A 14550-nucleotide genomic window follows, 5' to 3' on the forward strand; every position below is an offset into this window, starting at 1 on the left:
TGTAGCATTATCTTAGTGGAAGGCAGAAGTATAGAAGATCGAGGGACAACTTTGAAATCAGAAAACCTGGATTATAGATCTGCTTTTGATGCATACTAGCTATGTTTATAAGACTAGGTCACTTAATCCTTCACCCAACATTGAAGAGTGTACATGTTTCAGTTATTCATCTTAATAATAAAGGATGCCATACCAATTCCCTACAAATATAGGGAATCTTAAGTCTGAAGCAATCATAGGAGATGATGACTGTAAAATGTTTTGTAAAACTTAAAGCAAAATATATGTCAACTATTGCTGACTAAAAATCTCAACCTATCAGACTCAGCTGTCACATTTCAGCATATAATCTGATCAAAGAAATCCCATCACACAATTATACTTGCAATATAGTATTTTCAAGCTAGGCAATTAGGTGACTCTATCCATTGAGCCTAGAATTAGGAAGATCTGAATTTCATTCTAGACCTGTAACTTAACCTTTGCTTTAATTTACTGGAGAAGATATTGACAAACTATTACATATCTTTGCTTAAAAAAATCTCCCATGGAAAGTATGATCCATGAGATCATGAAAAGTTGGGCACAACTGAATGATTGAAAAACAAACAACAAATATTTTCATATCACATACCATATTCAATCCAAGAAGCTTTTATAAAGTACCTACAGTATTAGACAAAATGAAAAAAATAGTTCCTTCCCACATAAACCAAACTGAGAAAGTAATGAGAGGCTTTAACTTTGATAGCAGAACAACAGTAGCCTTCAGACCATTGGGGATAACATTTCCCAAAGAATATTAGAACTAGTGCTGAGACGTGCTAGAAATTGTCCATCACAAGTTCTATTGTCATCAGACCACCTTTTAACAGAATTGGAGAAAAAATACTAAAATTCACATCTAAAACCAGCATCTTCTTTCTTAGATACAGACACTTGAAAATGGAACGACTAGTTAATAAAAATGATAGTATACCTATTTTCTCAAAGCTTCATTGCAAACAACAGATCAGGTCAGCCCATAACTGGGAACAATGAGAGTACATGGAAAGTAACAATTTTAAACAAAGCTTGATTTAGTTCATGTAATTATTTTACTACAGATTTGTTTTCCATCACCCTCTGGTGGCCAGTTGAAGATAAACATCCTTTCCTTAAAGAATGATCCAATAAGAGTAATCTTGGTTTATATTTCCGAAAGGATGGTAAAAGCTTGTATGTATGCACACGTGTGCACAAGTGCATTGAAAAGACAATTCTTTTCCTAAAAGTTAATTTTAAAAAGGTACATCTTGACAAAATACAAAATTGTAACTTGTAGCCTCTCATGAGGAAGTTGTATTAAAGGATTTCTCATGTTTCTTTTAACTCTAACATTCCATGATTTTTCTTTCAGTCCAGTGCTGTCCTAAATCATCCAAACACATTTTTTCAGTCTATAAATATAAGTAAGATTTGATTTTAAACGGGACAAAATGCAAATACCTCACCCATTCCCATACTTGATATAACCTAAAAAAACCCAAAACAAAAATCAGCTCTGTGTAATAAGATTGTTTTGATTTTATAATAAAACTTATTTCAAATTATCTTCCTAACATTTCCATAGAGTTTTAGTAAACTAAGAGAAAATGCAGAGAAATTCAAACTCATTTACCTTTGAATGTGAATATTCCTCATCCTATAACAATGATTGTTTAAAGCCTTGATTTGGAGTTTCATTAGGATATGAAATTTCTGATGTGGCTTCCCTTTTAATTGAGTATAATAAGGAATTTAATAAAAACACAATTTACAAAGTCACTTTTTTATATCTATTATCAATACAAACTATTAATTTTTTGTTCACTGCCCATATTTTATCTTTTCTTTTTCCTTACAAAGCAGGTCTTTTTAACTGGAGCTAGATCCCCAAGGGCTCCATGAATAGATTTCAAGGTATCCATGAACTTGATAGCAAAATAACAACAAACAACAGCAACAACTTTACTTTCACTAAGCTAAATGTAATCTAGCAAATCTTTCAATCATAGTCTAAAACAAAACAAAACAAAATTATTCTGAGAAGAGATCTGAATCTGTACTCACCAGACTACCAAAGGGCCCATAACACAAAGAAAAATTGAAAATTTCAGCTATAGAGTCCCTTGTATCTATTTTCCTGAAATTATGTATACATGTATGTTTATGTATATACATGTATATGCATATATTATATGTGTATATATTGACCATTTTTCAATTTCAAAAATAAATATTCAAAGTGATTTGGAAAACCAACTAATTAACTGGAAAATTTGAACTATGTAGGGAACTATATATTTGAACTATGTAGAGAATTTTGAATGAAAAGCCTATCACCCCTCACCTCCAATAGTAATTTCTTTATATATGTATATACATATGTATATGTTTATATATACAAATACACACATTAAAAAATAAAACAACAAAAAACAAACTCCCAAACCACTCCAACAACATGAAATGAAAATAATAATTAAAACCAGTTAATTTTGCTGCTTACAGATTTAAAAAGAAAAAAGAAAGCCAGCTATGCCCAGGGACTCTGGAAAACAAAAACAAAAAATATAGATTCTTCTGTTCCTCTAAAGTGATGACCTCTTTCATCAACTCATTTATCTTGAATTATCTGCATGCCCATTAGTCAAGATTTAGCTATTTTATTTACACAATTTTAGCATCATTTTTTTTGGGGGGGGGGGGGAAATGACAAATTAATTAAAATGAAAAGTTATGCAATTTTGGGTTCTCTTCATACTTAAATGAAAGTTACTATGCAATCAGCTTTCAGAAAACCATCAGTTATATTAAATTTGCCTTCATCTAGATTCCATTTTTCTTATGCCTTTTCCTCATCTTAGGTGTGGTTCTCTCAGAATAGTGTTAAAGCAAAGAAAGAAAAGAAAATAGATTTTAAAAAAAATCCAGAGCTTCCTAAGTGCATATTTCATAAGCCTTCCATTAATTATTCATATCATTAGAGTTTGAGGGAATATATAGCATTCTCTTAGATGTATCCTCTGAGAAGTGCACTCAGACTAAGCCTCAGAGGGTCTCTTGCAGCAGGGGCAAAGAGGGAAGCTGATGAAGTTGGCAAATGCGCTCCACCAGATTTTTTTCTACAATCAATAATATTCCCATGGGCTCCTAATTCTAGAAATTCAGTTCTGGGTTTTATCAGTTCATCCCTAGAATTTTGAACAAAAAAATACTCATTGAAAAAAAATCAAACTCATTTTTGATCTTTGTAGTTTAGCCATATTTTTCTCTAAAATAGAAAATGAAAATTATTTTTCAATCAAGTTTGTTTTCTGAAATTCAATCCACATCCTTTATTTATTCATTGTAGATGCAAGAAAGAACTTTCTTAGTGTTGGGACTTGATTAAAATTAAATAATAAATAGGACAGCAACATGTGCCTTACTTTATTTCAGTTAATAGTCTGCTTAACTATTTTTCAACTTCAGAAATAAATATTCAGGCAAAGTGAATTGGAAAACCAACCAATTAACTGGAAAATCTGGTCTATGTGGAGAACACAAAGAATTTTGAATGAAAAGCCTGTCTCTACCCACCTCCAACAGTAATTCCTTTGAACAATCCAATCTGTTCAATGATTTTGTTCTTAAAATTTTTTTTTAAGAAAAGAAACTGTTGCAGATTAAAGTTGTCTAAGAAGTTATCACCTCTCTAATTTTTATTTTCCTGGGGCACATTCAAAATTGGAGTTTCACAATATCCAAGGGAAATATATTCATCTGTACTATGAATATACTAATAGAAGTTAATTTAAAGTTTGCAATGACTTTAATCAGAAGTCACTGATGGATGGATCTGGGATCTATTATTTCCAAATAAATGGCAGAATGTCAGCCATATTTTAAAACTGGATTTAAGTTATTTTTACAACACGTCAAATAACAGTTATTCAAATTCAAGTCATTGAAATAAAAACAGAATCACAAACTGAGAATTCTATATTAAGGATTGAAAGACATTTCTGAGGTCATGTAAAACAACCTTTTCATGTTACAGAGGCCCATAGAAATTATGTGATTTACCTCCAGTTGTCTGGGTAGAAAGTTGCAGAGCTCAGACTTGAAGCCAGGTGCTTTGAATCCCAATCCAGTGGTCTTTCCTCTGTACCACATTAGGTACTTAGGTATGGCTAGATTGACTGTATAATTCATTTCTGTGTTGTGATGTCATAATGTTTGGGTATCATGATTAAATGACTATCTTATAATATATTCTTAATAATAAACAGCAGGGCACAGTGGTATAGAGGGTATAGAGTTGGCCTTGAAGTTAAGAAAGCTAGGGGTCAGTTCCTACCTCTGATACATCCTATGTGTGCTCCTACACAAGTCAATAGATCTCTCAGTACTCAGTCTAAACAACTTTTTAAGATTTAAGTTGTAGAGAAAGTCCCAACCTGCCATCAATTGGTAAAAGAGTTTCCTAATTGGGGATTCCCTACAACAATGAAATTACTGATCCAGTCCTTATTCTATACTTAATAAATGATACTGTAGAGACATGACCCATTAGGTAATGAAATTTATCCTCATGTTCAAAAGATAGCAAAATATGTCAGTTCAGTAAATTGTGGATTGTTACTAGTGTTTAAATAGCTTAGACTATGGGTTCTCAAACATTTTGGTCTCAGGACTTCTTTAAAATTAATTTAGTTTATATGTGTTATATCCATCAATATACAGGGGAATAGAAATAAACATAGTTTAGCATTATTATGAAAATAATTTTGATCGACTCCTTGTAAGGATCTCAGGGATTACAGAAGTAGGTACCTGGATTACACTTTGAATGTTTAGGCTTAGACTAGTCATTGGTTTAGCCATTGGGATATCAAATTTAAAATATCTGGGAAAGAGAGATCTGATAAATGTACATTTATTGGGCTGAAGTGATCAAACAAATGTACATCTCAAGAAAATCCTAAATGATTCTAGAAGGGGCAATCTGCAATTATCATTTAATTATTGACAGCAATCACTATAAAAATCACCAAAATTAAATGATTAAAGTACCAAAATATAGTCTGTTAAAACAATTTTTCTTATAACTCTCTTAAATGAATTGCAAAGTCTTTTTTGCTTTGAATCTTGAAAGTAAGAAAACACAGGATCATTTATTTTGTGATGCTTTCTATAATGGCATATTTGACCAATGTTGATTAAAGGACATATTTTAACCACTTTTTTCTTATTTTAATTATTTTGGATGAAATTCCTTAAACTATGAATTATATTGTAGATAGAATTCTATAGTTACTTTGTAATTCCATAACTTTATTGTTTTACAAATTTTTTATATAAAGAAAAATGTTTCTGAAGCATAGGCAAAACTTGATTGAATTCACTCAAAACAAAACCCAAAATGAATCAAAATAATCCAGGGAATGCTAATTCTTCCTTTATTACTGCTTTAAAGTTGACTGTAGACTTAACTGCTATTACTATTACTGCAATAATCACAATAGCTAGTATTTGTATTTATATAGCACTTAAAGTTTTGCAAAACAATTTTAAAATATTATATTATTTTGTCCTCACAACAGCTATAGGAGATATGCCTTATCATTATGATCATTTTACTGATGAGGAAACTGAGGCAGACTTGTCAAGTAACTTGTACAAGATCACGCAAGCAATATATGAGATTGTTTTTGAACTCAGATGTTTCTGATTTCAGAACCAGCACTCTTATAACCAGCAGCCTAGTAACCTTAATAATGTTCAAATTAGTAAGAGGAAAAAAATTACAACTCTTTAAAGATGCAAGGAATCTCTTTGAAACCTATTTGATGCCACTTTATTTTAGGGATGAATGATTATAGTACATTTCACAGGGAGAAGAGGGTTCTCTGATCCTAACACCAGCACAGTAAATTACTTTTTTTTGCTTTTTCCCTTTCTTTCTGTTTATTTAGAACTTATCCTATACAAGTCATCATAAATTTTTAACTTGTGTGACCTTGGATAAGTCATATGACTTCTCTCAATCTGATTTTTCAACTGTTTTTTTTTTTTCCTTTTTGGAAAGGTCAAAGACTATTCTATTTAAAGTTCTCTGGGAAAAGCCTTTGTTTGGAGGGAACAATCCAGACTGGGGTGCTGGGATGGGTAGACTGCTCTAGTTTGGAGGTTTTAATTGCTCTCTCAGTTAAGGATAGTGACAAATAGATCATAAACTCAGAGATGCATGGATCCTTAGAGATAATCTAGTCTAACTCCTTTAATTTAGTTCAATTCTACTGGTATTTAAGTGGCTTCTACATGAAGGTAATGTACTAGGCATTTGAAATACAAAACAATCTCTGATCTTTATATTGTATTGGAGAGATATACCACTGATGGTAGGACTGAAGGAGCTTTTCAGAAGAACCAAACAAGCTAGTTAAAGCAGCATCCCATCTTTTATTTGACACATTTAAAGATAGTCACATCGCTTAAATGGAGATATCAAAAGGAACACAAAAAGGGAAACAGGGTCAATAAAGAAAGTGTATTAGCATAGCATTTGCCACCATCCTTAACTGAGACAGGAACTAAAACCTCCAAACTACAGCAGGCTACCAATCCCAACACCACAGTCTGGTTTGACCCCTCCAGGGGGCTTTTCACAGAGAGCTTTGAATAGAATAATCTTTGGACTTTCAAAGCAGGGATGGGCAGTTGGAAAATTAGACTAAGGTTATATGACTTATTCAAGGTCACATATATTAAAAATGGCAGACCCAGAAGTTTAACTCCATTTCTCTAATGCTAAATCTCTAACTTTCTCCCCATAGACTCTGTCCTTTCAGAGTTATATACATATAACATATATGTATATATATGGATTTTTGTACAGAGCCTCCCTCTTGCTTCCAAAATGTATGGTGAGAGAGAAAATAAATGATAGTTTAATTCAATTTAATTTTAAAAGTAGGTAGAACACTGCACACTAAGCATATTACAGGAAATGAGTTTTTCAGCAACACATTTAGTGACCTAATGATGTTGATTTTCATTGTAGCCTCACTTTCTCTCTTAAACAGGAAGAGAGCTTCTCTGTGCTAACAACGAAGATGTACATGATCTTGACTACAACATAATTTGAAATATGTTTAAAGTGGAACATGGAAGAATCATTTACATCACTGTTATTGCAATTCTACATGCCATACATCTGAGACAATAATTAACAAAGTTCTCAGGGGCCTGTACTTGTGTGACACTGGAGTAGCTTGACTAAAAAGTAGCCTGCCTCAGGATGTCTCCCAAGAAAAAAGTCAAGGGACAAAGTCTACTATTCTATTTTCAATGTATCTTTAATGTAACTAGCATTCAGTTTTGAAAAATGAACATATTAGATGATTCAACAACATGTTTTTGAATTTTTCTTTCCTTCCAATTAGACATTTAAATCTCAGTCAGTGTGGTTTACCCAATTAGAGTAGCACTTAAAATCTCTCAAGTTATAAGTCTTTCTACTATAACTTAAAATGAAATCATCTATTGCAAAATGAATCTATATGCAATATGCACGTTCCCCTTCCTTTATATTTCTTTTCTTTCCCCCTTTCTCTTCCTTTCCTTTTCCCTTCCTTTTTCCTTCCCTTCATTTCCCTTTCGTTTTCCCTTCCTTTCCCCCTCCTTTCCTTTTTGTTCTCTTCCTTTCCCTTTCTTTTCTTTTCCTTTCCTTTTCCTTCCCTTCCCCTCCTCTTTTTTTTCCATTTCCTTTCTGTTCTCCTTCTTCTTACTTTCCTTTTCCCTTACTTTTCTCTCCCCTTCTCTTTCCCTTTCATTTCCTTTCTCTTCCCCTAAAATTATAACTTACAAGTTTTTTTTTTGCAACAGATGATTTCTTATTTTTTCTGCATTTGCCATAAACCCGCAATTAATCTGAGAACTTAATAGTTGCAGCTCCTACCCTTGAATTATCCAGCAAATTAGTTCAATATGTACAAAAAGAAATCTTACATTCTCACCCTTCCTATAGTCAATTTTCTGTTCTCAATAACCCCATTCCCACACACTTTCACATCAAAAAACCAAACTCCTCTTACCATCAAAAAAGAAACTTACCTATTATAAAGGAGAAATAACAAGAAAATACTGGTCCAGGCAAAAGACAGGTCCAAGGAAAACTCCTTGAGTTCTAGAGCCTAGGAATTGAGCGGCAAGTTTAAATGGATCTCAAGTTAAAAGTGATACAGTTGTCCTCTGTTGTGAGATTATCAAAATCTGCATTGACTCCTCTGCTGCTGGAGCTGCCCCTTTGTTCTAAGCACAATGCTAATGCTAAAATTGTAGTTTGCTCCTGCTTGCTCAGTGAACACTGATGCAGTCTGACACACAGCTTGTAGCCTGACTATCTGACTATCCAAGAGGAGGAGAAACCACAATATTGCATCTGTGCCCCTCATATAAATCTACCACAAAAATGAGCCAGACCAGATGTGTGAATCTAAGGGATGGAAAGCTGTGGTCATGTTAATGTTATCTGACCTCATTTGAAAAATGCATTAGAGTACCAGGAAAACAAAGTGATTCTCCCTCCTCCCTTTCCTAGGTCAGGGATGTTTACTTGTCCATTTCAATTGTTATTTCTTGATGGCAAGAAAATTTTGCTGCTATATAAAACCTTTAATGATTCAGATGGAAAAGAAGCTCTTTAGGTCAGTGAAAGATAGGGAGATCAAAGTATAATTGACTGAAATTATATAAAAAGATGAGGTCCAAGAGCAGGAAAAAGCTCTATTATTTTGCTACTTGTAGAAACTTTATAACATCTAACATCATCTAAAAATCAAATTGAAAGGCCTTATGATGCAATGAGTTCTCTATCACTGGAGAAGTTCAGGCTTATGGGGAATGTTATAAAAATTATATTTGTGGAAAATATTGAACTAAATGATCATTAAAAATTCTTCTAATATGAATATTTTATTAATTTGTGTCTATTTCTTTATTTTGCAAAATTTCCTAGTCAAATTAGTTCATTTCCCCTAAGAGAAATATAAACGTAAATAAAATTTTTGCTCTCAAGAAAATCCTCCTTTGCACACACTCATCTAAATTAATGCACAGTATTTTGTACACAATAGAAGCTTAATATATGTTTCCTTTTCCTTTTGGAAAAGGAAAACAGAAATACAGATTATGCCTTCTAGGAATGGTACTTAAGAAAAATAATATTAAAACCAAGATGGAAAGGAAAGTAACCAAGAAATCTTATGTTTTCAAGAAAAAATGTTAAAAGCAGAAATGCTCTAAATCACTATTGATTAGAGAAATGCAAATTAAGAAACTCTGAGATATCACTACACATCTCTCAGATTGGCTAAGATAACAGGAAAAGATAATGATAAATGTTGGAGGGGATATGGTAAAACTGGGACACTAATGAATTGTTGGTGGAGTTGTGAACTGAGCCAACCATTCTGGGGAGCAATTTAGAACTATGCTCAATGGGTTATCAAACTACACATACCTTTTAACTCAGCAGTGTTTCTACTGGATCTCTATCCCAAAGAGATCATTAAAAAGGGAAAAAGGACCCACATGCTCAAAAATGCTCAAAAAAAAAGCAGCCTTTTTGTAGTGGCAAGGATTTGGAAACAGAATGGATGCCCATCAGTTGGGGAATAGCTGAATAAGTTATGGTATATGAATGTAATGGAATATTATTGTTCTATAAGAAACAATTAGTAGGATAATTTCAGAAATGTCTGGAGAACTTACATGAACTGATGCTAAGTGAAATAAGTAGAACCTAGAAAACATTGCACACAGTAATAAGAAGATTATGTAATATACTTTGATGGACCTGGCTCTTTTGGACAATGAGGTGATTCAGGCCAATTCAATAGAATTGTGATGAAGAGAGCCATCTGCATCCAGAAAGAGGATTATGGGGACTAAATGTGGATCACAACATAGTATTTTCACCTTTGTTGTTGTTGTTTGCTTGCTTTTTTTCCCTTATTTTTTCCTTTTTGATCTGATTATTCTTGTGCAGCATGATAAATGTGGATATAGTTTAGAATTGCACGTTTAATCTATTTTGGATTACTTGCTGTCTGGGGGAGGAAGATAGGGAGAATGGAGGGAGAAAAATTTGGAAACAAGGTTTTGCAATAGTGAATGCTGAAAACAATCTTTGCATCTATTTTGAATATAAAAAGCTATTATTAAAAAAAGAATTGTACATGTTTAACCTAAAAAAAAAGCAAATTTGCAAGATGAAAATGTTCCCCAAATCAAAAAATAGTGGATTAAAAAATCATATATTTTTTATGGCTGATGTTTTTATTCACTTATTTTTGAAATCTTTCTTTTATAAATGCAAAAAAGAAAAAAAATTTCAAAAAAATTGGAACATTAAAAGATAATTACAAATGAAAATATTGTTTGTCATATATGGTTGATTTTATTAATGCATAATAAATGCAACATTTTATTTTAAAAAAAGAAAATATTAAAATCAGTATGGAAAGGAAAGTACAGCAAGATCTTGTGTTTAATGTTGAATTCCGATGCTAAAGTAGTTTATTGTTCTAGATCTGTTTTAAATGATAGTTTTCAAAAAGTATTGCAACATCGTTTTTTTTTTACGTGATTTCTTCTTTTAATTGTTTTCATAAATGTTTTCATAAACATAAAATTGTTTCATAAATGTGGACCTTGATTCTCTAATACAAATGTATGCAGAGATATCTCCTCTCCCAAAATGTAAGTTCTGTGAGGTCAAAGATTGACTTTATGATGGAGCCATCTCAGAATCTACTTCAGAAGGAAAGTGATATGGAATTGAATAAGACATAGGACAAAAATGTAGTAGACATGAATCATCAAATACATTATCAAATATAATCTATTTAGCCCCATATGTGCTTGTTTTCATGTCTTTCAACATATGTGGGAATCAAGTTTTTTTTTTTTTTGTTTGTTTGTTTTTTGTTTTTTTGGCAAGGCTAGTGGGGTTAAGTGACTTGCTCAGGATTACACAACTAGGAAATATTAAGTGTCTCAAACTCAGGTCCTTTTGACTCCAGTTTTCCATCTACTGCACCATTTACCTAACTCCAAGTATTCTTCTTTTAAATCTCAAGGAAGAGCACATTTATTTCATGAACAAACTTCTGAAGATTAGTTGTAGCTCTACTTATTCAATAGTGAACAAAGTCAATAATACTCAGTATTCATCATGTACATATTCAGGTCATCCCTATATAATGGTATATAAACATATGAAAAAAAATTGGTTCAATGGTTTCAAAATTCTGTCAATTATTTTCTGAATTATAGGGTCAGATTCTCCTATTTATAACCAAATTTCTAACAGCATTTATTGTTCTATGGCATTTCTTTTTGATGAATTTCAGGTTCAAGAATTGGTTACAAATAACCATATTTATCAGTTCTAACCTCTATAAATGATATTATCAATTAACATAAAAATAAATTAAATAAAACATAATCAAGAAACTAGTTCATCTTCCTGCTAAAATTAAACTGTCTTTGAACTTTTAAACTTAAAAAAACTTTTTTTGCTCCAATTTGTTTTAAAAATTATGCTTCAATTCCCACAATTTACAATTTTCTTATCTTTAATCTGTCAATTAAAAGTGTTAATATGGAAATATGAAATGATAATTAGTTTTGGCTTACACTTTTTTTATTTTTATTTTTTAATAGCTTTTTATTTACAAGTTATATACATGGGCAATTTTACAACATTAACAATTGTCAAACCTTTTGTTCCAATTTTTCCCCTCCTTCCCCCTACCCCCTCCCCTAGATGGCAGGATGACCAAAAAGTTAAATATATTAAAGTATAAATTAAATACAAAATAAGTATACATGACCAAACCATTATTTTGCTGTACAAAAAGAACTGGACTCTGAAATATTGTACAATCAGCCTGTAAAGGAAATCAAAAAGGCAGGCAGGCAAAAATATAGGGATTGAGAATTCAATGTAATGGTTCTTAGTCATCTCCCAGAGTTCTTTCGCTGGGTGTAGCTGGTTCAGTTCATTACTGCTCCATTGGAATGGATTTGGTTCATCTCATTTCTGAAGATGGCCAGGTCCATCAGAATTGATCATCATATAGTATTGTTGTTTAAGTATATAATGATCTCCTGGTCCTGCTCATTTCACTCAGCATCAGTTCGTGTAAGTCTCTCCAGGCCTTTCTGAAATCATCCTGTTGGTCATTTCTTACCAAACAATAACATTCCCTAATATTCATATACCACAATTTATTCAGCCATTCTCCAATTGATGGACATCTACTCAGTTTCCAGTTTCTGGCCATTACAAAGAGGGCTGCCACAAACATTCTTGCACATACAGGTCCCTTTCCCTTTTTAAAGATTTCTTTGGGATATAATTGGCTTAAACTTTCAAATCCAAATATTATCTGCAGGAAGTTATAAGTATGGATAGAAAAAAGGCTTCTCTATACTCTAAATCTATAATCCCATGATTTGAAGGAAGGAGAAGTCTATTCACGGTCCTTTGAATGTTCTATGGGAAATCGTTCATAATTCAACAAAAAAGATTACACATATTATAAGCACAACATACTATATTACTTCCAGGGAAAAGTAAAAATATAAAAAAATACAATTCTTCCCCACATAAATCCTCCTTCTTCCTCTCCACTTATCTCAAATCTATTTGCCTATATAGGACCAACTCTAATATTATCTCTTCCATGAAGCTTTATCTTTTTTTTTTCCATCCTTGTGACTTCTCACAATGCCTACAACATTTATATTTTACTTTGTAGAGACAGGTGAATAAAGCACTAAATTTAGAATCAGGAATACTTAAGTTCAAATTCAGCTTCAGACACTTATTAGCTATGTGATCCCTTAGCAAGCCACATAATCTATGTTTGCCTCAGTTATCTCATAAAATAAGGATGACATTTATATGTACCTCCCAGGGTTATTGTGAAGATCAAATGAGGTAATATTTTTAAAGCACTTGGAAAAATTTAAGGTATTAGAGTAAATGGTGGTTATTATAAAGCTATTAACATTTCATCTTCATATTTCTCATCTTTTCTATTAGGTTTTAAGATTCTTGTTGTCATGGATAATACCTGCATTCTTTTATACTTCATATAGAACTGAATATGATAAGATGAAAAGACTTACAATCAGGTAGAAATATCCATTCCACAAGTATATGATAGAGGAAGTATGGCTAGATATCAGTCTAAGGGGGAGTCTTGGGGTTAAGAAGATTATATCATTAATTCAACTGTGCGAAAGGGCAGCCAAAAAACTTCAGGATCTATTAGGCTATAGGAAGAGAGGCATTGGGTTCAATATTTGGGAGTATTTGGGAATAATGGTTCCATATTGCCATTAGTGCCCTGATTAAATAACATCTGGAATGATATGCTAAATTCTGGACACTGCATTTTGGAAAGGACATTGACAAACGGGAAAATGTCCATATTAGGATAAGGAGGATGGTATAACATTTGAGATTACTTAGTAGGAGGATTAGTAAAAAGAACTGAGAATATTCAGCCTAGAAAATAAACAACCATTTTCAAATATTTGATGATAAGTATAATTTGGGGGAGAAATTAGAATATTTCTGCTTAGATCTGGAGGATAGAACTATGAGCAATGTATCACATTTGGTAGGAATCAAATTTGGTTTGTTGGAGGAAAATGCCTAACACTTATCACTATCTGGGAATAGAATGAGGTTTTGTTATTTTTTGCTAAGGAAGTGCCTTTCTTCACTCTCCCACCCGTATTCCACACACTGGAGGTCATCAACCAAAAACTGGGTGATAATTTGTTATATATATTGTAAAGAGAACTCTTGTTTGAATATGAATTAATTTAAATGGCTTCCTTTCCAATTCTGAGCTCTTTCTTTCTTTTTTTCCTATTTCGCAAAGCTTATGCACATGATGTTCAATAAATATTTGCTTATAAATATGGATGTGAAAAGCAGCACACACATTTTAGCATTATAGCTTCAATATAGAAGAGATCTTAGAATGATCTAATTTAATTGCCCAATTTTACAAATGAGGAAATTGAGGCTTACAGAGGTGAGAGGACTTGTATAAGGTGTTATGTGTAATAAATATCAAATCCAGGAAGCAAACTTAGGTTCTTGAATTTCATACCCAATGCTCTTCTTACTGTAATATACTGCTTCTAATTAATAATATAAATATTATGAAATTATTAAGAACTAAATAACTTTCCCTGTGGTTTGAAACCCTACTTTAAAATTTTATATTCCATAAAGCCAAATAAGTACCAAGGAATGTCCAACCAAATGGTATCAAAGTTTATATTATAAAACACACTATTTTATACAAAAACAATATAATGGCCCTTTAAAGACATTTGTCACTGTGGTAAAGGCATTTAACTGCCATTTAGTTTAAAGATTCATACTTAGACTATCACTTTACACCTTTTAAAGTTAAATTGGGGCTCTTAATGGTGTGAAATTGATGAAAT

At 32.1% G+C, this 14550-nt stretch overlaps 1 protein-coding gene across 1 annotated transcript in view; it reads right to left on the reverse strand.

Annotated features, from left to right (window-relative positions):
• Positions 1–8325, reverse strand: part of SYBU (syntabulin) — a 136302-nt gene extending 127977 nt beyond the window's left edge. The window contains exon 1 of the mRNA XM_051970999.1: positions 8122–8325. The gene's annotated coding sequence lies outside the window, so the exon portion shown is untranslated. The remainder of the gene's footprint in view (positions 1–8121) is intronic.
• Between the last annotated feature and the right edge of the window lie 6225 nt (positions 8326–14550).

This window comes from Antechinus flavipes, chromosome 1, assembly GCF_016432865.1.
Source record: "Antechinus flavipes isolate AdamAnt ecotype Samford, QLD, Australia chromosome 1, AdamAnt_v2, whole genome shotgun sequence".
NCBI classification, from domain to species: domain Eukaryota; kingdom Metazoa; phylum Chordata; class Mammalia; order Dasyuromorphia; family Dasyuridae; genus Antechinus; species Antechinus flavipes.